This window comes from Stenella coeruleoalba (genome assembly GCF_951394435.1).
Source record: "Stenella coeruleoalba genome assembly, contig: scaffold_69, whole genome shotgun sequence".
Taxonomy (NCBI): domain Eukaryota; kingdom Metazoa; phylum Chordata; class Mammalia; order Artiodactyla; family Delphinidae; genus Stenella; species Stenella coeruleoalba.
The window spans coordinates 202,066-227,508 of NW_027645992.1; the positions used below are offsets into that span (position 1 = coordinate 202,066).

Consider the following 25,443-nt stretch of genomic DNA (forward strand, 5'->3'; position numbering starts at 1 on the left):
AGAAGTTTTGGTACTTACGTACAATGCAGTATCACTCAGCAATGAAATCTATGTCATCAGGCCCGTAGCAGCATAATGAGTGGATTCAGGTACGATGATTCTAACTGAAATAAGTCACACAGAAAAAGAAACATCATAAGATATCACTAATACACGGAATGTAAACTTGGCTACACAGGAACTGCATTCCAAAACAGAACAGGGTCTCAAATTTAGAAAACCAACTTATGCTTGCTTAAGGGGAAAGGTGAGTTGGGGTGCTGCATAAAACCAGAGATTGAAATGAGCACAGATAAAGTTCCTTAAGCCAAATATGGAATAGACAAGAGCTAGTCCTTGCTCAACGAAATGGACTCAACACCGCATATTAAACGCCTAAGAATGTACCTGACTAGTAAGTATCTTAAAACCTATGGATTGCTATGTCTCCGAAAGACAATCAAGCATGTGTACAGGGGCATAAACACAGCAGTGATAGGATTGGACAGGTTCGGTGAGCAAATGAAGACCCTTTGAAGTCATATTGCATGGTACCCATTCCACGGGTTTCAAATACCCAGGTTTAAGGTATTCTTCCTTCAGCTAAAACATGCATGTGGAACCTAGAGTATGATCAACCATGTGATCGGGAGACGTGTTCAAATATGTCTCAGTTTTCGTACCCTGGTACTCGGGTGCAACATTCCAGACGCTTTACTAACACTCTCCCGACTTGGAGAGTCAGTGCCTTTAACCTCCTGTTTGGCCCAGTTTGCAATTTCTGCGGAAGATGAACAGGAATAGCGAGAACCAATGAGAGACTAGCTGGAGGTGTCTGGACGGGTAAATTTAACTCTCATTTCCCACCAGGAAGAGGAATTAACCAAAGGCTTAGCGTGCCGTGCCGGAACCAGATTAGGGCCTGAAGCCATCCTGCGGTGTTGCGGCCAGCTCAAAAGAAAACGAGTTGAAGAAAGGAGCTCAGGGGCACTGTAACTCACAAACCTGCAGAGTTATAAATGACAGCTATCGTCCAAAAATAGACTGAAGTAAGGCTGCCAAGAGGACTTGAAAGCGGGGCAGAATTGCAGGAAACCAATTTCAGGAGGTAGACTGGAATTGCATTGAAAGCATAGGAAAAGAGGCAGAACGTCCACAATGATGCACTTGGCCAAAAAGGGCGTATGCGTTTTTTCCTGAATATATTCAGGAAAAAACGCATACGAACATTTTGGCCAACCAAGCAAGCTTGCAAAGGAAATCTGCACTACAATGAAGTCTCACTTTCCCCCGGTCAAAAGGGCCATCTGAAAAAAGTGTAAAATCCAGAAAGGCAGGACAGGCCATGGAGAACTGGGAGCCTTGTTATGCTGAAGGGCGGGATGTAAATTGCCAACAAACACTCGGGAGAAGTGTATGGTGTTTCCTGAAACATCTAAAAAACAAAGCAACAGAGCCTAGGGCACTTCCACTTATGGTCCTTCCACTTATGGTCCTATAGCTTAGGGAATTTAAAATCAAAAAGACACAGCCACCCCAAAGTTTCTAACGGCTCTGTTTACAAGAACCTCCTTCACAGTACAAGTTCAACATCGCAGAAAGTGAAAAATGGATAAAAAAGTTGTGGTATTTACTTACAAAGCAATATCACTCAGCAATGAAATCTGTGTCATCAGGTCCTTAACAGCACAATGAGTGGATTCAGGTATGATGATTCTAACTGAAATAAGCCACACAGAAAAAGAAACATCATAAGATATCAGTAATACACGAAATGTAAACTTGGCTACACAGGAACTGAATTACAGAACAGAACAGGGTCTCAAATATAGAAAACCAACTTATGCTTGCTTAAGGGGAAAGGTGAGTTGGGGTGCTGCATAAAACCAGAGATTGAAATGAGCACAGATAAAGTTCCTTAAGCCAAATATGGAATAGACAAGAGCTACTCCTTGCTCAACGAAATGGACTCAACACCGCATATTAAACGCCTAAGAATGTACCTGACTAGTAAGTATCTTAAAACCTATGGATTGCTATGTCTCCGAAAGAGAATCAAGCATGTGTACAGGGGCATAAACGCAGCAGTGATAGGATTGGAGAGGTTCGGTGAGCAAATGAAGACCCTTTGAAGTCATATTGCATGGTACCCATTCCACGGGTTTCAACTACCCAGGTTTTAGGTATTCTTCCTTCAGCTAAAACATGCATGTGGAACCCAAGTATGATCAACCATGTGAATGGGAGACGTGTTCAAATATGTCTCAGTTTTCCTCCCCTGGTACTCGGGTGCAACATTCCAGACGCTTTACTAACACTCTGCCCACTTGGAAAGTCAGCGCCTTTAACCTCCTGTTTGGCCCAGTTTGCAATTTCTGCGGAAGATGAACAGGAATAGCGAGAACCAATGAGAGACTAGCTGGAGGTTTCTGGACGGGCAAATTTAACTCTCATTTCCCACCAGGAAGAGGAATTAACCAAAGGCTCAGCATGCCGGGCCGGAACCAGATTAGGGCCTGAAGCCATCCTGCGGTGTTGCTGCCAGGTCACAAGAAAGCGAGTTGAAGAAAGGAGCTCAGGGGCACTGTAATTGACAAACCAGCAGAGTTATAAATGACAGCTATCGTCCAAAAATAGACTGAAGTAAGGCTGCCAAGAGGACTTGAAAGCGGGGCAGAATTGCAGGAAACCAATTTCAGGAGGTAGACTGGAATTGCATTGAAAGCATAGGAAAAGAGGCAGAACGTCCACAATGATGCACTTGGCCAAAAAGGGCGTATGCGTTTTTTCCTGAATATATTCAGGAAAAAACGCATACGCACTTTTTGGCCAACCAAGCAAGCTTGCAAAGGAAATCTGCACTACAATGAAGTCTCACTTCCCCCCGGTCAAAAGGGCCATCTGAAAAAAGTGTAAAATCCAGAAAGGCAGGACAGGCCATGGAGAACTGGGAGCCTTGTTATGTTGATGGGCGGGATGGAAATTGCCAACAGACACTCGGGAGAAGTGTATGGTGTTTCCTGAAACATCTAAAAAACAAAGCAACAGAACCTAGGGCACTTCCACTTATGGTCCTATAGCTTAGGGAAATTAAAATCAAAAAGACACAGCCACCCCAAAGTTTCGAAAGGCTCTGTTTACAAGAACCTCGTTTACAGTACAAGTTCAACACCGCAGAAAGTAAAAAATGGAGAAAGAAGTTGTGGTATTTACTTACAAAGCAATATCACTCAGCAATGAAATCTGTGTCATCAGGCCCTTAGCAGCACAATGAGTGGATTCAGGTATGATGATTCTAACTGAAATAAGTCACACAGAAAAAGAAACATCATAAGATATCTGTAATACATGAAATGTAAACTTGGCTACACAGGAACTGAATTACAGAACAGAACAGGGTCTCAAATTTAGAAAACCAACTTATGCTTGCTTAAGGGGAAAGGTGAGTTGGGGTGCTGCATTAAACCAGAGATTGAAATGAGCACAGATAAAGTTCCTTAAGCCAAATATGGAATAGACAAGAGCTACTCCTTGCTCAACGAAATGGACTCAACACCGCATATTAAACACCTAAGAATGTACCTGACTAGTAAGTATCTTAAAACCTATGGATTGCTATGTCTCCGAAAGGGAATCAAGCATGTGTGCAGGGGCATAAACGCAGCAGTGATAGGATTGGAGAGGTTCGGTGAGCAAATGAAGACCCTTTGAAGTCATATTGCATGGTACCCATTCCACGGGTTTCAACTACCCAGGTTTAAGGTATTCTTCCTTCAGCTAAAACATGCATGTGGAACGTAGAGTATGATCAACCATGTGATCGGGAGACGTGTTCAAATATATCTCAGTTTTCCTCTCCTGGTACTCGGGTGCAACATTCCAGACGCTTTACTAACACTCTCCCCACTTGGAGAGTCAGCGCCTTTAACCTCCTGTTTGGCCCAGTTTGCAATTTCTGCGGAAGATGAACAGGAATAGCGAGAACCAATGAGAGACTAGCTGGAGGTGTCTGGACGGGCAAATTTAACTCTCATTTCCCACCAGGAAGAGGAATTAACCAAAGGCTCAGCGTGCCGTGCCGGAACCAGATTAGGGCCTGAAGCCATCCTGCGGTGTTGCGGCCAGCTCACAAGAAAGCGAGTTGAAGAAAGGAGCTCAGGGGCACTGTAATTCACAAACCTGCAGAGTTATAAATGACAGCTATCGTCCAAAAATAGACTGAAGTAAGGCTGCTAAGAGGACTTGAAAGCGGGGCAGAATTGCAGGAAACCGATTTCAGGAGGTAGACTGGAATTGCATTGAAAGCATAGGAAAAGAGGCAGAACGTCCACAATGATGCACTTGGCCAAAAAGGGCGTATGCGTTTTTTCCTGAATATATTCAGGAAAAAACGCATACGCCCTTTTTGGCCAACCAAGCAAGCTTGCAAAGGAAATCTGCACTACAATGAAGTCTCACTTCCCCCCGGTCAAAAGGGCCATCTGAAAAAAGTGTAAAATCCAGAAAGGCAGGACAGGCCATGGAGAACTGGGAGCCTTGTTATGCTGATGGGCGGGATGTAAATTGCCAACAACCACTCCGGAGAAGTGTATGGTGCTTCCTGAAACATCTAAAAAACAAAGCAACAGAGCCTAGGCACTTCCACTTATGGTCCTATAGCTTAGGGAATTTAAAATCAAAAAGACACAGCCACCCCAAAGTTTGGAACGGCTCTGTTTACAAGAACCTCGTTTACAGTACAAGTTCAACATCGCAGAAAGTGAAAAATGGATAAAAAAGTTGTGGTATTTACTTAGAAAGCAATATCACTCAGCAATGAAATCTGTGTCATCAGGCCCTTAGCAGCACAATGAGTGGATTCAGGTATGATGATTCTAACTGAAATAAGTCACACAGAAAAAGAAACATCATAAGATATCAGTAATACACGGAATGGAAACTTGGCTACACAGGAACTGAATTACAGAACAGAACAGGGTCTCAAATTTAGAAAACCAACTTATGCTTGCTTAAGGGTAAAGGTGAGTTGGGGTGCTGCATAAAACCAAAGATTGAAATGAGCACAGATAAAGTTCCTTAAGCCAAATATGGAATAGACAAGAGCTACTCCTTGCTCAACGAAATGGACTCAACACCTCATATTAAACGCCTAAGAATGTACCTGACTAGTAAGTATCTTAAAACCTATGGATTGCTATGTCTCCGAAAGAGAATCAAGCATGTGTACAGGGGCATAAACGCAGCAGTGATAGGATTGGAGAGGTTCGGTGAGCAAATGAAGACCCTTTGAAGTCATATTGCATGGTATCCATTCCACGGGTTTCAACTACCCAGGTTTAAGGTATTCTTCCTTCAGCTAAAACATGCATGTGGAACCTAGAGTATGATCAACCATGTGATCGGGAGACGTGTTCAAATATGTCTCAGTTTTCGTACCCTGGTACTCGGGTGCAACATTCCAGATGCTTTACTAACACTCTCCCGACTTGGAGAATCAGTCCCTTTAACCTCCTGTTTGGCCCAGTTTGCAATTTCTGCGGAAGATGAACAGGAATAGCGAGAACCAATGAGAGACTAGCTGGAGGTGTCTGGACGGGCAAATTTAACTCTCATTTCCCACCAGGAAGAGGAATTAACCAAAGGCTCAGCGTGCCGTGCCGGAACCAGATTAGGGCCTGAAGCCATCCTGTGGTGTTGCGGCCAGCTCACAAGAAAGCGAGTTGAAGAAAGGAGCTCAGGGGCACTGTAATTCACAAACCTGCAGAGTTATAAATGACAGCTATCGTCCAAAAATAGACTGAAGTAAGGCTGCCAAGAGGACTTGAAAGCGGGGCAGAATTGCAGGAAACCGATTTCAGGAGGTAGACTGGAATTGCATTGAAAGCATAGGAAAAGAGGCAGAACGTCCACAATGATGCACTTGGCCAAAAAGGGCGTATGCGTTTTTTCCTGAATATATTCAGGAAAAAACGCATACGCCCTTTTTGGCCAACCAAGCAAGCTTGCAAAGGAAATCTGCACTACAACGAAGTCTCACTTCCCCCCGGTCAAAAGGGCCATCTGAAAAAAGTGTAAAATCCAGAAAGGCAGGACAGGCCATGGAGAACTCGGAGCCTTGTTATGCTGATGGGCGGGATGTAAATTGCCAACAGACACTCGGGAGAAGTGTATGGTGTTTCCTGAAACATCTAAAAAACAAAGCAACAGAGCCTAGGGCACTTCCACTTATGGTCCTATAGCTTAGGGAAATTAAAATGAAAAAGACACAGCCACCCCAAAGTTTGGAACGGCTCTGTTTACAAGAACCTCGTTTACCGTACAAGTTCAATATCACAGAAAGTGAAAAATGGATAAAGAACTTGTGGTACTTACGTACAATGCAGTATCACTCAGCAATGAAATCTGTGTCATCAGGCCCTTAGCATCACAATGAGTGGATTCAGGTATGATGATTCTAACTGAAATAAGTCACACAGAAAAAGAAACATCATAAGATATCAGTAATACACGGAATGTAAACTTGGCTACACAGGAACTGAATTACAGAACAGAACAGGGTCTCAAATTTAGAAAACCAACTTATGCTTGCTTACGGGGAAAGGTGAGTTGGGGTGCTGCATAAAACCAGAGATTGAAATGAGCACAGATAAAGTTCCTTAAGCCAAATATGGAATAGACAAGAGCTACTCCTTGCTCAACGAAATGGACTCAACACCGCATATTAAACGCCTAAGAATGTACCTGACTAGTAAGTATCTTAAAACCTATGGATTGCTATGTCTCCGAAAGAGAATCAAGCATGTGTACATGGGCATAAATGCAGCAGTGATAGGATTGGAGGGGTTCGTGAGCAAATGAAGACCCTTTGAAGTCATATTGCATGGTACCCATTCCACGGGTCTCAACTCTCCAGGTTTAAGGTATTGTTCCTTCAGCTAAAACATTCATGTGGAACCTAGATTATGATCAACCATGTGATCGGGAGACGTGTTCAAATATGTCTCAGTTTTCGTACCCTGGTACTCGGGTTCAACATTCCAGACGCTTTACTAACACTCTCCCCACTTGGAGAGTCAGTCCCTTTAACCTCCTGTTTGGCCCAGTTTGCAATTTCTGTGGAAGATGAACAGGAATAGCGAGAACCAATGAGAGACTAGCTGGAGGTGTCTGGATGGGCAAATATAACTCTCATTTCCCACCAGGAAGAGGAATTAACCAAAGGCTCAGCGTGCCGTGCCGGAACCAGATTAGGGCCTGTAGACATCCTGCGGTGTTGCGGCCAGGTCACAAGAAAGCGAGTTGAAGAAAGGAGCTCAGGGGCACTGTAATTCACAAACCTGCAGAGTTATAAATGACAGCTATCGTCCAAAAATAGACTGAAGTAAGGCTGCCAAGAGGACTTGAAAGCGCGGCAGAATTGCAGGAAACCGATTTCAGGAGGTAGACTGGAATTGCATTGAAAGCATAGGAAAAGAGGCAGAACGTCCACAATGATGCACTTGGCCAAAAAGGGCGTATGCGTTTTTTCCTGAATATATTCAGGAAAAAACGCATACGCCCTTTTTGGCCAACCAAGCAAGCTTGCAAAGGAAATCTGCACTACAATGAAGTCTCACTTCCCCCCGGTCAAAAGGGCCATCTGATAAAAGTGTAAAATCCAGAAAGGCAGGACAGGCCATGGAGAACTGGGAGCCTTGTTATGCTGATGGGCCGGATGTAAATTGCCAACAACCACTTGGGAGAAGTGTATGGTGTTTCCTGAAACATCTAAAAAACAAAGCAACAGAACCTAGGGCACTTCCACTTATGGTCCTATAGCTTAGGGAAATTAAAATCAAAAAGACACAGCCACCCCAAAGTTTGGAACGGCTCTGTTTACAAGATCCTCGTTTACAGTACAAGTTCAACATCGCAGAAAGTGAAAAATGGATAAAGAAGTTTTGGTACTTACGTACAATGCAGTATCACTCAGCAATGAAATCTATGTCATCAGGCCCGTAGCAGCATAATGAGTGGATTCAGGTACGATGATTCTAACTGAAATAAGTCACACAGAAAAAGAAACATCATAAGATATCACTAATACACGGAATGTCAACTTGGCTACACAGGAACTGCATTCCAAAACAGAACAGGGTCTCAAATTTAGAAAACCAACTTATGCTTGCTTAAGGTGAAAGGTGAGATGGGGTGCTGCATAAAACCAGAGATTGAAATGAGCACAGATAAAGTTCCTTAAGCCAAATATGGAATAGACAAGAGCTACTCCTTGCTCAACGAAATGGACACAAAACCCCATATTAAACGCCTAAGAATGCACCTGACTAGTAAGTATCTTAAAACCTATGGATTGCTATGTCTCCGAAAGAGAATCAAGCATGTGTACAGGGGCATAAACGCAGCAGTGATAGGATTGGAGAGGTTCGTGAGCAAATGAAGACCCTTTGAAGTCATATTGCATGGTACCCATTCCACGGGTTTCAACTACCCAGGTTTAAGGTATTCTTCCTTCATCGAAAACATGCATGTGGAACCTAGAGTATGATCAACCATGTGATCGGGAGACGTGTTGAAATATGTCTCAGTTTTCGTACCCCGGTACTCGGGTGCAACATTCCACACGCTTTACTAACAAGCTCCCCACTTGGAGAGTCAGTCCCTTTAACTTCCTGTTTGGCCCAGTTTGCAATTTATGTGGAAGATGAACAGGAATAGCGAGAACCAATGAAAGACTAGCTGGAGGTGTCTGGATGGGCAAATATAACTCTCATTTCCCACCAGGAAGAGGAATTAACCAAAGGCTCAGCGTGCCGTGCCAGAACCAGATTAGGGCCTGAAGACATCCTGCGGTGTTGCGGCCAGGTCACAAGAAAGCGAGTTGAAGAAAGGAGCTCAGGGGCACTGTAATTCACAAACCTGCAGCGTTATAAATGACAGCTATCGTCCAAAAATAGACTGAAGTAAGGCTGCCAAGAGGACTTGAAAGCGGGGCAGAATTGCAGGAAACCGATTTCAGGAGGTAGACTGGAATTGTATTGAAAGGATAGGAAAAGAGGCAGAACGTCCACAATGATGCACTTGGCCAAAAAGGGCGTATGCGTTTTTTCCTGAATATATTCAGGAAAAAACGCATACGCCCTTTTTGGCCAACCAAGCAAGCTTGCGAAGGAAATCTGCACTACAATGAAGTCTCACTTCCCCCCGGTCAAAAGGGCCATCTGAAAAAAGTGTAAAATCCAGAAAGGCAGGACAGGCCATGGAGAACTGGGAGCCTTGTTATGCTGATGGGCGGGATGTAAATTGCCAACAGACACTTGGGAGAAGTGTATGGTGTTTCCTGAAACATCGAAAAAACAAAGCAACAGAGCCTAGGGCACTTCCACTTATGGTCCTTCCACTTATGGTCCTATAGCTTAGGGAATTTAAAATCAAAAAGACACAGCCACCCCAAAGTTTCGAACGGCTCTGTTTCAAGAACCTCCTTCACAGTACAAGTTCAACATCGCAGAAAGTGAAAAATGGATAAAAAAGTTGTGGTATTTACTTACAAAGCAATATCACTCAGCAATGAAATCTGTGTCATCAGGTCCTTAACAGCACAATGAGTGGATTCAGGTATGATGATTCTAACTGAAATAAGCCACACAGAAAAAGAAACTTCATAAGATATCAGTAATACACGAAATGTAAACTTGGCTACACAGGAACTGAATTACAGAACAGAACAGGGTCTCAAATATAGAAAACCAACTTATGCTTGCTTAAGGGGAAAGGTGAGTTGGGGTGCTGCATAAAACTAGAGATTGAAATGAGCACAGATAAAGTTCCTTAAGCCAAATATGGAATAGACAAGAGCTACTCCTTGCTCAACGAAATGGACTCAACACCCCATATTAAACGCCTAAGAATGTACCTGACTAGTAAGTATCTTAAAACCTATGGATTGCTATGCCTCTGAAAGAGAATCAAGCATGTGTACAGGGGCATAAACGCAGCAGTGATAGGATTGGAGAGGTTCGGTGAGCAAATGAAGACCCTTTGAAGTCATATTGCATGGTACCCATTCCACGGGTTTCAACTACCCAGGTTTAAGGTATTCTTCCTTCAGCTAAAACATGCATGTGGAACCCAAGTATGATCAACCATGTGAATGGGAGACGTGTTCAAATATGTCTCAGTTTTCCTCCCCTGGTACTCGGGTGCAACATTCCAGACGCTTTACTAACACTCTGCCCACTTGGAAAGTCAGCGCCTTTAACCTCCTGTTTGGCCCAGTTTGCAATTTCTGCGGAAGATTTACAGGAATAGCGAGAACAAATGAGAGGCTAGCTGGAGGTGTCTGGACGGGCAAATTTAACTCTCATTTCCCACCAGGAATAGGAATTAACCAAAGGCTCAGCATGCCGGGCCGGAACAAGATTAGGGCCTGAAGCCATCCTGCGGTGTTGCTGCCAGGTCACAAGAAAGCGAGTTGAAGAAAGGAGCTCAGGGGCACTGCAATTGACAAACCAGCAGAGTTATAAATGACAGCTATCGTCCAAAAATAGACTGAAGTAAGGCTGCCAAGAGGACTTGAAAGCGGGGCAGAATTGCAGGAAACCAATTTCAGGAGGTAGACTGGAATTGCATTGAAAGCATAGGAAAAGAGGCAGAACGTCCACAATGATGCACTTGGCCAAAAAGGGCGTATGCGTTTTTTCCTGAATATATTCAGGAAAAAACGCATACGCCCTTTTTGGCCAACCAAGCAAGCTTGCAAAGGAAATCTGCACTACAATGAAGTCTCACTTCCCCCCGGTCAAAAGGGCCATCTGAAAAAAGTGTAAAATCCAGAAAGGCAGGACAGGCCATGGAGAACTGGGAGCCTTGTTATGCTGATGGGCGGGATGTAAATTGCCAACAACCACTCGGGAGAAGTGTATGGTGTTTCCTGAAACATCTAAAAAACAAAGCAACAGAGCCTAGGGCACTTCCACTTATGGTCCTATAGCTTAGGGAAATTAAAATCAAAAAGACACAGCCACCCCAAAGTTTGGAACGGCTCTGTTTACAAGAACCTCGTTTACAGTACAAGTTCAACATCGCAGAAAGTGAAAAATGGATAAAGAACTTGTGGTACTTACGTACAATGCAGTATCACTCAGCAATGAAATCTATGTCATCAGGCCCGTAGCAGCATAATGAGTGGATTAAGGTACGATAATTCTAACTGAAATAAGTCACACAGAAAAGAAACATCATAAGATATCACTAATACACGGAATGTAAACTTGGCTACACAAGAACTGCATTCCAAAACAGAACAGGGTCTCAAATTTAGAAAACCAACTTATGCTTGCTTAAGGGGAAAGGTGAGTTGGGGTGCTGCATAAAACCAGAGATTGAAATGAGCACAGATAAAGTTCCTTAAGCCAAATATGGAATAGACAAGAGCTACTCCTTGCTCAACGAAATGGACTCAAAACCCCATATTAAACGCCTAAGAATGTACCTGACTAGTAAGTATCTTAAGACCTATGGATTGCTATGTCTCCAAAAGAGAATCAAGCGTGTGTACAGGGGCATAAACGCAGCAGTGATAGGATTGGAGAGGTTCGGTGAGCAAATGAAGACCCTTTGAAGTCATATTGCATGGTACCCATTACACGGGTCTCAACTCTCCAGGTTTAAGGTATTCTTCCTTCAGCTAAAACATGCATGTGGAACCCAGAGTATGATCAACCATGTGAACGGGAGACGTGTTCAAATATGTCTCAGTTTTCCTCCCCTGGTACTCGGGTGCAACATTCCAGACGCTTTACTAACACTCTCCCCACTTGGAGAGTCAGCGCCTTTAACCTCCTGTTTGGCACAGTTTCCAATTTCTGCGGAAGATGAACAGGAATAGCGAGAACCAATGAGAGGCTAGCTGGAGATGTCTGGACGGGCAAATTTAACTCTCATTTCCCACCAGGAAGAGGAAATAACCAAAGGCTCAGCGTGCCGTACCGGAACCAGATTAGGGCCTGAAGACATCCTGCGGTGCTGCGGCCAGCTCAAAAGAAAGCAAGTTGAAGAAAGGAGCTCAGGGGCACTGTAATTCACAAACCTGCAGAGTTATAAATGACAGCTATCGTCCAAAAATATACTGAAGTAAGGCTGCCAAGAGGACTTGAAAGCGGGGCAGAATTGCAGGAAACCGATTTCAGGAGGTAGACTGGAATTGCATTGAAAGCATAGGAAAAGAGGCAGAACGTCCACAATGATGCACTTGGCCAAAAAGGGCGTATACGTTTTTTCCTGAATATATTCAGGAAAAAACGCATACGCACTTTTTGGCCAACCAAGCAAGCTTGCAAAGGAAATCTGCACTACAATGAAGTCTCACTTCCCCCCGGTCAAAAGGGCCATCTGATAAAAGTGTAAAATCCAGAAAGGCAGGACAGGCCATGGAGAACTGGGAGCCTTGTTATGCTGATGGGCCGGATGTAAACTGCCAACAACCACTTGGGAGAAGTGTATGGTGTTTCCTGAAACATCTAAAAAACAAAGCAACAGAACCTAGGGCACTTCCACTTATGGTCCTATAGCTTAGGGAAATTAAAATCAAAAAGACACAGCCACCCCAAAGTTTGGAACGGCTCTGTTTACAAGATCCTCGTTTACAGTACAAGTTCAACATCGCAGAAAGTGAAAAATGGATAAAGAAGTTTTGGTACTTACGTACAATGCAGTATCACTCAGCAATGAAATCTATGTCATCAGGCCCGTAGCAGCATAATGAGTGGATTCAGGTACGATGATTCTAACTGAAATAAGTCACACAGAAAAAGAAACATCATAAGATATCACTAATACACGGAATGTAAACTTGGCTACACAGGAACTGCATTCCAAAACAGAACAGGGTCTCAAATTTAGAAAACCAACTTATGCTTGCTTAAGGGGAAAGGTGAGTTGGGGTGCTGCATAAAACCAGAGATTGAAATGAGCACAGATAAAGTTCCTTAAGCCAAATATGGAATAGACAAGAGCTAGTCCTTGCTCAACGAAATGGACTCAACACCGCATATTAAACGCCTAAGAATGTACCTGACTAGTAAGTATCTTAAAACCTATGGATTGCTATGTCTCCGAAAGACAATCAAGCATGTGTACAGGGGCATAAACACAGCAGTGATAGGATTGGACAGGTTCGGTGAGCAAATGAAGACCCTTTGAAGTCATATTGCATGGTACCCATTCCACGGGTTTCAAATACCCAGGTTTAAGGTATTCTTCCTTCAGCTAAAACATGCATGTGGAACCTAGAGTATGATCAACCATGTGATCGGGAGACGTGTTCAAATATGTCTCAGTTTTCGTACCCTGGTACTCGGGTGCAACATTCCAGACGCTTTACTAACACTCTCCCGACTTGGAGAGTCAGTGCCTTTAACCTCCTGTTTGGCCCAGTTTGCAATTTCTGCGGAAGATGAACAGGAATAGCGAGAACCAATGAGAGACTAGCTGGAGGTGTCTGGACGGGTAAATTTAACTCTCATTTCCCACCAGGAAGAGGAATTAACCAAAGGCTTAGCGTGCCGTGCCGGAACCAGATTAGGGCCTGAAGCCATCCTGCGGTGTTGCGGCCAGCTCAAAAGAAAACGAGTTGAAGAAAGGAGCTCAGGGGCACTGTAACTCACAAACCTGCAGAGTTATAAATGACAGCTATCGTCCAAAAATAGACTGAAGTAAGGCTGCCAAGAGGACTTGAAAGCGGGGCAGAATTGCAGGAAACCAATTTCAGGAGGTAGACTGGAATTGCATTGAAAGCATAGGAAAAGAGGCAGAACGTCCACAATGATGCACTTGGCCAAAAAGGGCGTATGCGTTTTTTCCTGAATATATTCAGGAAAAAACGCATACGAACATTTTGGCCAACCAAGCAAGCTTGCAAAGGAAATCTGCACTACAATGAAGTCTCACTTTCCCCCGGTCAAAAGGGCCATCTGAAAAAAGTGTAAAATCCAGAAAGGCAGGACAGGCCATGGAGAACTGGGAGCCTTGTTATGCTGAAGGGCGGGATGTAAATTGCCAACAAACACTCGGGAGAAGTGTATGGTGTTTCCTGAAACATCTAAAAAACAAAGCAACAGAGCCTAGGGCACTTCCACTTATGGTCCTTCCACTTATGGTCCTATAGCTTAGGGAATTTAAAATCAAAAAGACACAGCCACCCCAAAGTTTCTAACGGCTCTGTTTACAAGAACCTCCTTCACAGTACAAGTTCAACATCGCAGAAAGTGAAAAATGGATAAAAAAGTTGTGGTATTTACTTACAAAGCAATATCACTCAGCAATGAAATCTGTGTCATCAGGTCCTTAACAGCACAATGAGTGGATTCAGGTATGATGATTCTAACTGAAATAAGCCACACAGAAAAAGAAACATCATAAGATATCAGTAATACACGAAATGTAAACTTGGCTACACAGGAACTGAATTACAGAACAGAACAGGGTCTCAAATATAGAAAACCAACTTATGCTTGCTTAAGGGGAAAGGTGAGTTGGGGTGCTGCATAAAACCAGAGATTGAAATGAGCACAGATAAAGTTCCTTAAGCCAAATATGGAATAGACAAGAGCTACTCCTTGCTCAACGAAATGGACTCAACACCGCATATTAAACGCCTAAGAATGTACCTGACTAGTAAGTATCTTAAAACCTATGGATTGCTATGTCTCCGAAAGAGAATCAAGCATGTGTACAGGGGCATAAACGCAGCAGTGATAGGATTGGAGAGGTTCGGTGAGCAAATGAAGACCCTTTGAAGTCATATTGCATGGTACCCATTCCACGGGTTTCAACTACCCAGGTTTTAGGTATTCTTCCTTCAGCTAAAACATGCATGTGGAACCCAAGTATGATCAACCATGTGAATGGGAGACGTGTTCAAATATGTCTCAGTTTTCCTCCCCTGGTACTCGGGTGCAACATTCCAGACGCTTTACTAACACTCTGCCCACTTGGAAAGTCAGCGCCTTTAACCTCCTGTTTGGCCCAGTTTGCAATTTCTGCGGAAGATGAACAGGAATAGCGAGAACCAATGAGAGACTAGCTGGAGGTTTCTGGACGGGCAAATTTAACTCTCATTTCCCACCAGGAAGAGGAATTAACCAAAGGCTCAGCATGCCGGGCCGGAACCAGATTAGGGCCTGAAGCCATCCTGCGGTGTTGCTGCCAGGTCACAAGAAAGCGAGTTGAAGAAAGGAGCTCAGGGGCACTGTAATTGACAAACCAGCAGAGTTATAAATGACAGCTATCGTCCAAAAATAGACTGAAGTAAGGCTGCCAAGAGGACTTGAAAGCGGGGCAGAATTGCAGGAAACCAATTTCAGGAGGTAGACTGGAATTGCATTGAAAGCATAGGAAAAGAGGCAGAACGTCCACAATGATGCACTTGGCCAAAAAGGGCGTATGCGTTTTTTCCTGAATATATTCAGGAAAAAACGCATACGCACTTTTTGGCCAACCAAGCAAGCTTGCAAAGGAAATCTGCACTACAATGAAGTCTCACTTCCCCCCGGTCAAAAGGGCCATCTGAAAAAAGTGTAAAATCCAGAAAGGCAGGACAGGCCATGGAGAACTGGGAGCCTTGTTATGTTGATGGGCGGGATGGAAATTGCCAACAGACACTCGGGAGAAGTGTATGGTGTTTCCTGAAACATCTAAAAAACAAAGCAACAGAACCTAGGGCACTTCCACTTATGGTCCTATAGCTTAGGGAAATTAAAATCAAAAAGACACAGCCACCCCAAAGTTTCGAAAGGCTCTGTTTACAAGAACCTCGTTTACAGTACAAGTTCAACACCGCAGAAAGTAAAAAATGGAGAAAGAAGTTGTGGTATTTACTTACAAAGCAATATCACTCAGCAATGAAATCTGTGTCATCAGGCCCTTAGCAGCACAATGAGTGGATTCAGGTATGATGATTCTAACTGAAATAAGTCACACAGAAAAAGAAACATCATAAGATATCTGTAATACATGAAATGTAAACTTGGCTACACAGGAACTGAATTACAGAACAGAACAGGGTCTCAAATTTAGAAAACCAACTTATGCTTGCTTAAGGGGAAAGGTGAGTTGGGGTGCTGCATTAAACCAGAGATTGAAATGAGCACAGATAAAGTTCCTTAAGCCAAATATGGAATAGACAAGAGCTACTCCTTGCTCAACGAAATGGACTCAACACCGCATATTAAACACCTAAGAATGTACCTGACTAGTAAGTATCTTAAAACCTATGGATTGCTATGTCTCCGAAAGGGAATCAAGCATGTGTGCAGGGGCATAAACGCAGCAGTGATAGGATTGGAGAGGTTCGGTGAGCAAATGAAGACCCTTTGAAGTCATATTGCATGGTACCCATTCCACGGGTTTCAACTACCCAGGTTTAAGGTATTCTTCCTTCAGCTAAAACATGCATGTGGAACGTAGAGTATGATCAACCATGTGATCGGGAGACGTGTTCAAATATATCTCAGTTTTCCTCTCCTGGTACTCGGGTGCAACATTCCAGACGCTTTACTAACACTCTCCCCACTTGGAGAGTCAGCGCCTTTAACCTCCTGTTTGGCCCAGTTTGCAATTTCTGCGGAAGATGAACAGGAATAGCGAGAACCAATGAGAGACTAGCTGGAGGTGTCTGGACGGGCAAATTTAACTCTCATTTCCCACCAGGAAGAGGAATTAACCAAAGGCTCAGCGTGCCGTGCCGGAACCAGATTAGGGCCTGAAGCCATCCTGCGGTGTTGCGGCCAGCTCACAAGAAAGCGAGTTGAAGAAAGGAGCTCAGGGGCACTGTAATTCACAAACCTGCAGAGTTATAAATGACAGCTATCGTCCAAAAATAGACTGAAGTAAGGCTGCTAAGAGGACTTGAAAGCGGGGCAGAATTGCAGGAAACCGATTTCAGGAGGTAGACTGGAATTGCATTGAAAGCATAGGAAAAGAGGCAGAACGTCCACAATGATGCACTTGGCCAAAAAGGGCGTATGCGTTTTTTCCTGAATATATTCAGGAAAAAACGCATACGCCCTTTTTGGCCAACCAAGCAAGCTTGCAAAGGAAATCTGCACTACAATGAAGTCTCACTTCCCCCCGGTCAAAAGGGCCATCTGAAAAAAGTGTAAAATCCAGAAAGGCAGGACAGGCCATGGAGAACTGGGAGCCTTGTTATGCTGATGGGCGGGATGTAAATTGCCAACAACCACTCCGGAGAAGTGTATGGTGCTTCCTGAAACATCTAAAAAACAAAGCAACAGAGCCTAGGCACTTCCACTTATGGTCCTATAGCTTAGGGAATTTAAAATCAAAAAGACACAGCCACCCCAAAGTTTGGAACGGCTCTGTTTACAAGAACCTCGTTTACAGTACAAGTTCAACATCGCAGAAAGTGAAAAATGGATAAAAAAGTTGTGGTATTTACTTAGAAAGCAATATCACTCAGCAATGAAATCTGTGTCATCAGGCCCTTAGCAGCACAATGAGTGGATTCAGGTATGATGATTCTAACTGAAATAAGTCACACAGAAAAAGAAACATCATAAGATATCAGTAATACACGGAATGGAAACTTGGCTACACAGGAACTGAATTACAGAACAGAACAGGGTCTCAAATTTAGAAAACCAACTTATGCTTGCTTAAGGGTAAAGGTGAGTTGGGGTGCTGCATAAAACCAAAGATTGAAATGAGCACAGATAAAGTTCCTTAAGCCAAATATGGAATAGACAAGAGCTACTCCTTGCTCAACGAAATGGACTCAACACCTCATATTAAACGCCTAAGAATGTACCTGACTAGTAAGTATCTTAAAACCTATGGATTGCTATGTCTCCGAAAGAGAATCAAGCATGTGTACAGGGGCATAAACGCAGCAGTGATAGGATTGGAGAGGTTCGGTGAGCAAATGAAGACCCTTTGAAGTCATATTGCATGGTATCCATTCCACGGGTTTCAACTACCCAGGTTTAAGGTATTCTTCCTTCAGCTAAAACATGCATGTGGAACCTAGAGTATGATCAACCATGTGATCGGGAGACGTGTTCAAATATGTCTCAGTTTTCGTACCCTGGTACTCGGGTGCAACATTCCAGATGCTTTACTAACACTCTCCCGACTTGGAGAATCAGTCCCTTTAACCTCCTGTTTGGCCCAGTTTGCAATTTCTGCGGAAGATGAACAGGAATAGCGAGAACCAATGAGAGACTAGCTGGAGGTGTCTGGACGGGCAAATTTAACTCTCATTTCCCACCAGGAAGAGGAATTAACCAAAGGCTCAGCGTGCCGTGCCGGAACCAGATTAGGGCCTGAAGCCATCCTGTGGTGTTGCGGCCAGCTCACAAGAAAGCGAGTTGAAGAAAGGAGCTCAGGGGCACTGTAATTCACAAACCTGCAGAGTTATAAATGACAGCTATCGTCCAAAAATAGACTGAAGTAAGGCTGCCAAGAGGACTTGAAAGCGGGGCAGAATTGCAGGAAACCGATTTCAGGAGGTAGACTGGAATTGCATTGAAAGCATAGGAAAAGAGGCAGAACGTCCACAATGATGCACTTGGCCAAAAAGGGCGTATGCGTTTTTTCCTGAATATATTCAGGAAAAAACGCATACGCCCTTTTTGGCCAACCAAGCAAGCTTGCAAAGGAAATCTGCACTACAACGAAGTCTCACTTCCCCCCGGTCAAAAGGGCCATCTGAAAAAAGTGTAAAATCCAGAAAGGCAGGACAGGCCATGGAGAACTCGGAGCCTTGTTATGCTGATGGGCGGGATGTAAATTGCCAACAGACACTCGGGAGAAGTGTATGGTGTTTCCTGAAACATCTAAAAAACAAAGCAACAGAGCCTAGGGCACTTCCACTTATGGTCCTATAGCTTAGGGAAATTAAAATGAAAAAGACACAGCCACCCCAAAGTTTGGAACGGCTCTGTTTACAAGAACCTCGTTTACCGTACAAGTTCAATATCACAGAAAGTGAAAAATGGATAAAGAACTTGTGGTACTTACGTACAATGCAGTATCACTCAGCAATGAAATCTGTGTCATCAGGCCCTTAGCATCACAATGAGTGGATTCAGGTATGATGATTCTAACTGAAATAAGTCACACAGAAAAAGAAACATCATAAGATATCAGTAATACACGGAATGTAAACTTGGCTACACAGGAACTGAATTACAGAACAGAACAGGGTCTCAAATTTAGAAAACCAACTTATGCTTGCTTACGGGGAAAGGTGAGTTGGGGTGCTGCATAAAACCAGAGATTGAAATGAGCACAGATAAAGTTCCTTAAGCCAAATATGGAATAGACAAGAGCTACTCCTTGCTCAACGAAATGGACTCAACACCGCATATTAAACGCCTAAGAATGTACCTGACTAGTAAGTATCTTAAAACCTATGGATTGCTATGTCTCCGAAAGAGAATCAAGCATGTGTACATGGGCATAAATGCAGCAGTGATAGGATTGGAGGGGTTCGTGAGCAAATGAAGACCCTTTGAAGTCATATTGCATGGTACCCATTCCACGGGTCTCAACTCTCCAGGTTTAAGGTATTGTTCCTTCAGCTAAAACATTCATGTGGAACCTAGATTATGATCAACCATGTGATCGGGAGACGTGTTCAAATATGTCTCAGTTTTCGTACCCTGGTACTCGGGTTCAACATTCCAGACGCTTTACTAACACTCTCCCCACTTGGAGAGTCAGTCCCTTTAACCTCCTGTTTGGCCCAGTTTGCAATTTCTGTGGAAGATGAACAGGAATAGCGAGAACCAATGAGAGACTAGCTGGAGGTGTCTGGATGGGCAAATATAACTCTCATTTCCCACCAGGAAGAGGAATTAACCAAAGGCTCAGCGTGCCGTGCCGGAACCAGATTAGGGCCTGTAGACATCCTGCGGTGTTGCGGCCAGGTCACAAGAAAGCGAGTTGAAGAAAGGAGCTCAGGGGCACTGTAATTCACAAACCTGCAGAGTTATAAATGACAGCTATCGTCCAAAAATAGACTGAAGTAAGGCTGCCAAGAGGACTTGAAAGCGGGGCAGAATTGCAGGAAACCGATTTCAGGAGGTAGACTGGAATTGCATTGAAGGCATAGGAAAAGAGGCAGAACGTCCACAATGATGCACTTGGCCAAAAAGGGCGTATGCGTTTTTTCCTGAATATATTCAGGAAAAAACGCATACGCCCTTTTTGGCCAACCAAGCAAACTTGCAAAGGAAATCTGCACTACAATGAAGTCTCACTTCTCCCCGGTCAAAAGGGTCATCTGAAAAAAGTGTAAACTCCAGAAAGGCAGGACAGGCCATGGAGAACTGGGAGCCTTGTTATGCTGATGGGCGGGATGTAAATTGCCAACAGACACTCAGGAGAAGTGTATGGTGTTTCCTGAAACATCTAAAAAACAAAGCATCAGAGCCTAGGGCATTTCCACTTATGGTCCTATAGCTTAGGGAAATTAAAATCAAAAAGACACAGCCACCCCAAAGTTTGGGACACCTCCGTTTACAAGAACCTCGTTTACCGTACAAGTTCAATATCACAGAAAGTGAAAAATGGATAAAGAACTTGTGGTACTTACGTACAATGCAGTATCACTCAGCAATGAAATCTATGTCATCAGGCCCATAGCAGCATAATGAGTGGATTCAGGTATGATGATTCTAACTGAAATAAGTCACACAGAAAAAGAAACATCATAAGATATCACTAATACATGGAATGTAAACTTGGCTACACAGGAACTGCATTCCAAAACAGAACAGGGTCTCAAATTTAGAAAACCAACTTATGCTTGCTTAAGGGGAAAGGTGAGTTGGGGTGCTGCATAAAACCAGAGATTGAAATGAGCACAGATAAAGTTCCTTAAGCCAAATATGGAATAGACAAGAGCTACTCCTTGCTCAACGAAATGATCTCAAAACCCCATATTAAACGCCTAAGAATGTACCTGACTAGTAAGTATCTTAAAACCTATGGATTGCTATGTCTCCAAAAGAGAATCAAGCATGTGTACAGGGGCATAAACGCAGCAGTGATAGGATTGGAGAGGTTCGGTGAGCAAATGAAGACCCTTTGAAGTCATATTGCATGGTACCCATTACACGGGTCTTAACTCTCCAGGTTTAAGGTATTCTTCCTTCAGCTAAAACATGCATGTGGAACCCAGAGTATGATCAACCATGTGAACGGGAGACGTGTTCAAATATGTCTCAGTTTTCCTCCCCTGGTACTCGGGTGCAACATTCCAGACGCTTTACTAACACTCTCCCCACTTGGAGAGTCAGTCCCTTTAACCTCCTGTTTGGCCCAGTTTGCAATTTCTGCGGAAGATGAACAGGAATAGCGAGAACCAATGAGAGACTACCTGGAGGTGTCTGGACGGGCAAATTTAACTCTCATTTCCCACCAGGAAGAGGAATTAACCAAAGGCTCAGCATGCCGGGCCGGAACCAGATTAGGGCCTGAAGCCATCCTGCGGTGTTGCGGCCAGGTCACAAGAAAGCGAGTTGAAGAAAGGAGCTCAGGGGCACTGTAATTCACAAACCTGCAGAGTTATAAATGACAGCTATCGTCCAAAAATAGACTGAAGTAAGGCTGCCAAGAGGACTTGAAAGCGGGGCAGAATTGCAGGAAACCGATTTCAGGAGGTAGACTGGAATTGCATTGAAAGCATAGGAAAAGAGGCAGAACGTCCACAATGATGCACTTGGCCAAAAAGGGCGTATGCGTTTTTTCCTGAATATATTCAGGAAAAAACGCATACGCCCTTTTTGGCCAACCAAGCAAGCTTGCAAAGGAAATCTGCACTACAATGAAGTCTCACTTCCCCCCGGTAAAAAGGGCCATCTGAAAAAAGTGTAAAATCCAGAAAGGCAGGACAGGCCATGGAGAACTGGGAGCCTTGTTATGCTGATGGGCGGGATGTAATTTGCCAACAACCACTCGGGAGAAGTGTATGGTGTTTCCTGAAACATCTAAAAAACAAAGCAACAGAACCTAGGGCACTTCCACTTATGGTCCTATAGCTTAGGGAAATTAAAATGAAAAAGACACAGCCACCCCAAAGTTTGGAACGGCTCTGTTTACAAGAACCTCGTTTACAGTACAAGTTCAACATCGCAGAAAGTGAAAAATGGATAAAGAAGTTGTGGTATTTACTTACAAAGCAATATCACTCAGCAATGAAATCTGTGTCATCAGGCCCTTAGCAGCACAATGAGTGGATTCAGGTATGATGATTCTAACTGAAATAAGTCACACAGAAAAAGAAACATCATAAGATATCACTAATACACGGAATGTAAACTTGGCTACACAGGAACTGCATTCCAAAACAGAACAGGGTCTCAAATTTAGAAAACCAACTTATGCTTGCTTAAGGGGAAAGGTGAGTTGGGGTGCTGCATAAAACCAGAGATTGAAATGAGCACAGATAAAGTTCCTTAAGCCAAATATGGAATAGACAAGAGCTACTCCTTGCTCAACGAAATGGACTCAAAACCCCATATTAAACGCCTAAGAATGTACCTGACTAGTAAGTATCTTAAAACCTATGGATTGCTATGTCTCCAAAAGAGAATCAAGCGTGTGTACAGGGGCAAAAACGCAGCAGTGATAGGATTGGGGAGGTTCGGTGAGCAAATGAAGACCCTTTGAAGTCATATTGCATGGTACCCATTACACGGGTCTCAACTCTCCAGGTTTAAGGTATTCTTCCTTCAGCTAAAACATGCATGTGGAACCCAGAGTATGATCAACCATGTGAACGGGAGACGTGTTCAAATATATCTCAGTTTTCCTCCCCTGGTACTCGGGTGCAACATTCCAGACGCTTTACTAACACTCTCCCGACTTGGAGAGTCAGTCCCTTTAACCTCCTGTTTGGCCCAGTTTGCAATTTCTGCGGAAGATGAACAGGAATAGCGAGAACCAATGAGAGGCTAGCTGGAGGTGTCTGGACGGGCAAATTCAACTCTCATTTCCCACCAGGAAGAGGAATTAACCAAAGGCTCAGCATGCCGGGCCGAAACCAGATTAGGGCCTGAAGCCATCCTGCGGTGTTGCGGCCAGGTCACAAGAAAGCGAGTTGAAGAAAGGAACTCAGGGGCACTGTAATTCACAAACCTGCAGAGTTATAAATGACAGCTATCGTCCAAAAATAGACTGAAGTAAGGCTGCCAAGAGGACTTGAAAGCGGGGCAGAATTGCAGGAAACCGATTTCAGGAGGTAGACTGGAATTGCATTGAAAGCATAGGAAAAGAGGCAGAACGTCCACAATGATGCACTTGGCCAAAAAGGGCGTATGCGTTTTTTCCTGAATATATTCAGGAAAAAACGCATACGCCCTTTTTGGCCAACCAAGCAAGCTTGCAAAGGAAAACTGCACTACAATGAAGTCTCACTTCCCCCCGGTCAAAAGGGCCATCTGAAAAAAGTGTAAAATCCAGAAAGGCAGGACAGGCCATGGAGAACTGGGAGCCTTGTTATGCTGATGGGCGGGATGTAAATTGCCAAGAACCACTTGGGAGAAGTGTATGGTGTTTCCTGAAACAACTAAAAAACAAAGCAACAGAACCTAGGGCACTTCCACTTATGGTCCTATAGCTTAGGGAAATTAAAATGAAAAAGACACAGCCACCCCAAAGGTTGGAACGGCTCTGTTTACAAGAACCTCGTTTACAGTACAAGTTCAACATCGCAGAAAGTGAAAAATGGATAAAGAAGTTGTGGTATTTACTTACAAAGCAATATCACTCAGCAATGAAATCTATGTCATCAGGCCCGTAGCAGCATAATGAGTGGATTCAGGTACTATGATTCTAACTGAAATAAGTCACACAGAAAAAGAAACATCATAAGATATCACTAATACACGGAATGTAAACTTGGCTACACAGGAACTGCATTCCAAAACAGAACAGGGTCTCAAATTTAGAAAACCAACTTATGCTTGCTTAAGGGGAAAGGTGAGTTGGGGTGCTGCATAAAACCAGAGATTGAAATGAGCACAGATAAAGTTCCTTAAGCCAAATATGGAATACACAAGAGCTACTCCTTGCTCAACGAAATGGACTCAAAACCCCATATTAAACGCCTAAGAATGTACCTGACAAGTAAGTATCTTAAAACCTATGGATTGATTTGTCTCCAAAAGAGAATCAAGCGTGTGTACAGGGGCATAAACGCAGCAGTGATAGGATTGGAGAGGTTCGGTGAGCAAATGAAGACCCTTTGAAGTCATATTGCATGGTACCCATTACACGGGTCTCAACTCTCCAGGTTTAAGGTATTCTTCCTTCAGCTAAAACATGCATGTGGAACCCAGAGTATGATCAACCATGTGAACGGGAGACGTGTTCAAATATGTCTCAGTTTTCCTCCCCTGGTACTCGGGTGCAACATTCCAGACGCTTTACTAACACTCTTCCGACTTGGAGAGTCAGTCCCTTTAACCTCCTGTTTGGCCCAGTTTGCAATTTCTGCGGAAGATGAACAGGAATAGCGAGAACCAATGAGAGGCTAGCTGGAGGTATCTGGACGGGCAAATTCAACTCTCATTTCCCACCAGGAAGAGGAATTAACCAAAGGCTCAGCATGCCGGGCCGAAACCAGATTAGGGCCTGAAGCCATCCTGCGGTGTTGCGGCCAGGTCACAAGAAAGCGAGTTGAAGAAAGGAACTCAGGGGCACTGTAATTCACAAACCTGCAGAGTTATAAATGACAGCTATCGTCCAAAAATAGACTGAAGTAAGGCTGCCAAGAGGACTTGAAAGCGGGGCAGAATTGCAGGAAACCGATTTCAGGAGGTAGACTGGAATTGCATTGAAAGCATAGGAAAAGAGGCAGAACGTCCACAATGATGCACTTGGCCAAAAAGGGCGTATGCGTTTTTTCCTGAATATATTCAGGAAAAAACGCATACGCCCTTTTTGGCCAACCAAGCAAGCTTGCAAAGGAAAACTGCACTACAATGAAGTCTCACTTCCCCCCGGTCAAAAGGGCCATCTGAAAAAAGTGTAAAATCCAGAAAGGCAGGACAGGCCATGGAGAACTGGGAGCCTTGTTATGCTGATGGGCGGGATGTAAATTGCCAACAACCACTTGGGAGAAGTGTATGGTGTTTCCTGAAACAACTAAAAAACAAAGCAACAGAACCTAGGGCACTTCCACTTATGGTCCTATAGCTTAGGGAAATTAAAATGAAAAAGACACAGCCACCCCAAAGTTTGGAATGGCTCTGTTTACAAGAACCTCGTTTACAGTACAAGTTCACCATCGCAGAAAGTTAAAAATGGATAAAGAAGTTGTGGTATTTACTTACAAAGCAATATCACTCAGCAATGAAATCTGTGTCATCAGGCCCTTAGCAGCACAATGAGTGGATTCAGGTATGATGATTCTAACTGAAATAAGTCACACAGAAAAAG

The 25,443-nt window shown here is 43.7% G+C and overlaps 1 long non-coding RNA gene across 2 annotated transcripts in view; it reads right to left on the reverse strand.

Moving 5' to 3' along the window:
• LOC307181408 overlaps positions 1-25,443 on the reverse strand; it is a 1,608,936-nt gene that overhangs the window by 188,807 nt on the left and 1,394,686 nt on the right. The window contains exon 5 of one of the 2 annotated variants that reach the window (XR_013826691.1): positions 23,754-23,835. The exons of the other annotated variant lie outside the window; for it this stretch is intronic. This is a non-coding gene — a long non-coding RNA (uncharacterized lncRNA). The remainder of the gene's footprint in view (positions 1-23,753; positions 23,836-25,443) is intronic. 2 annotated transcript variants of the gene reach the window in all.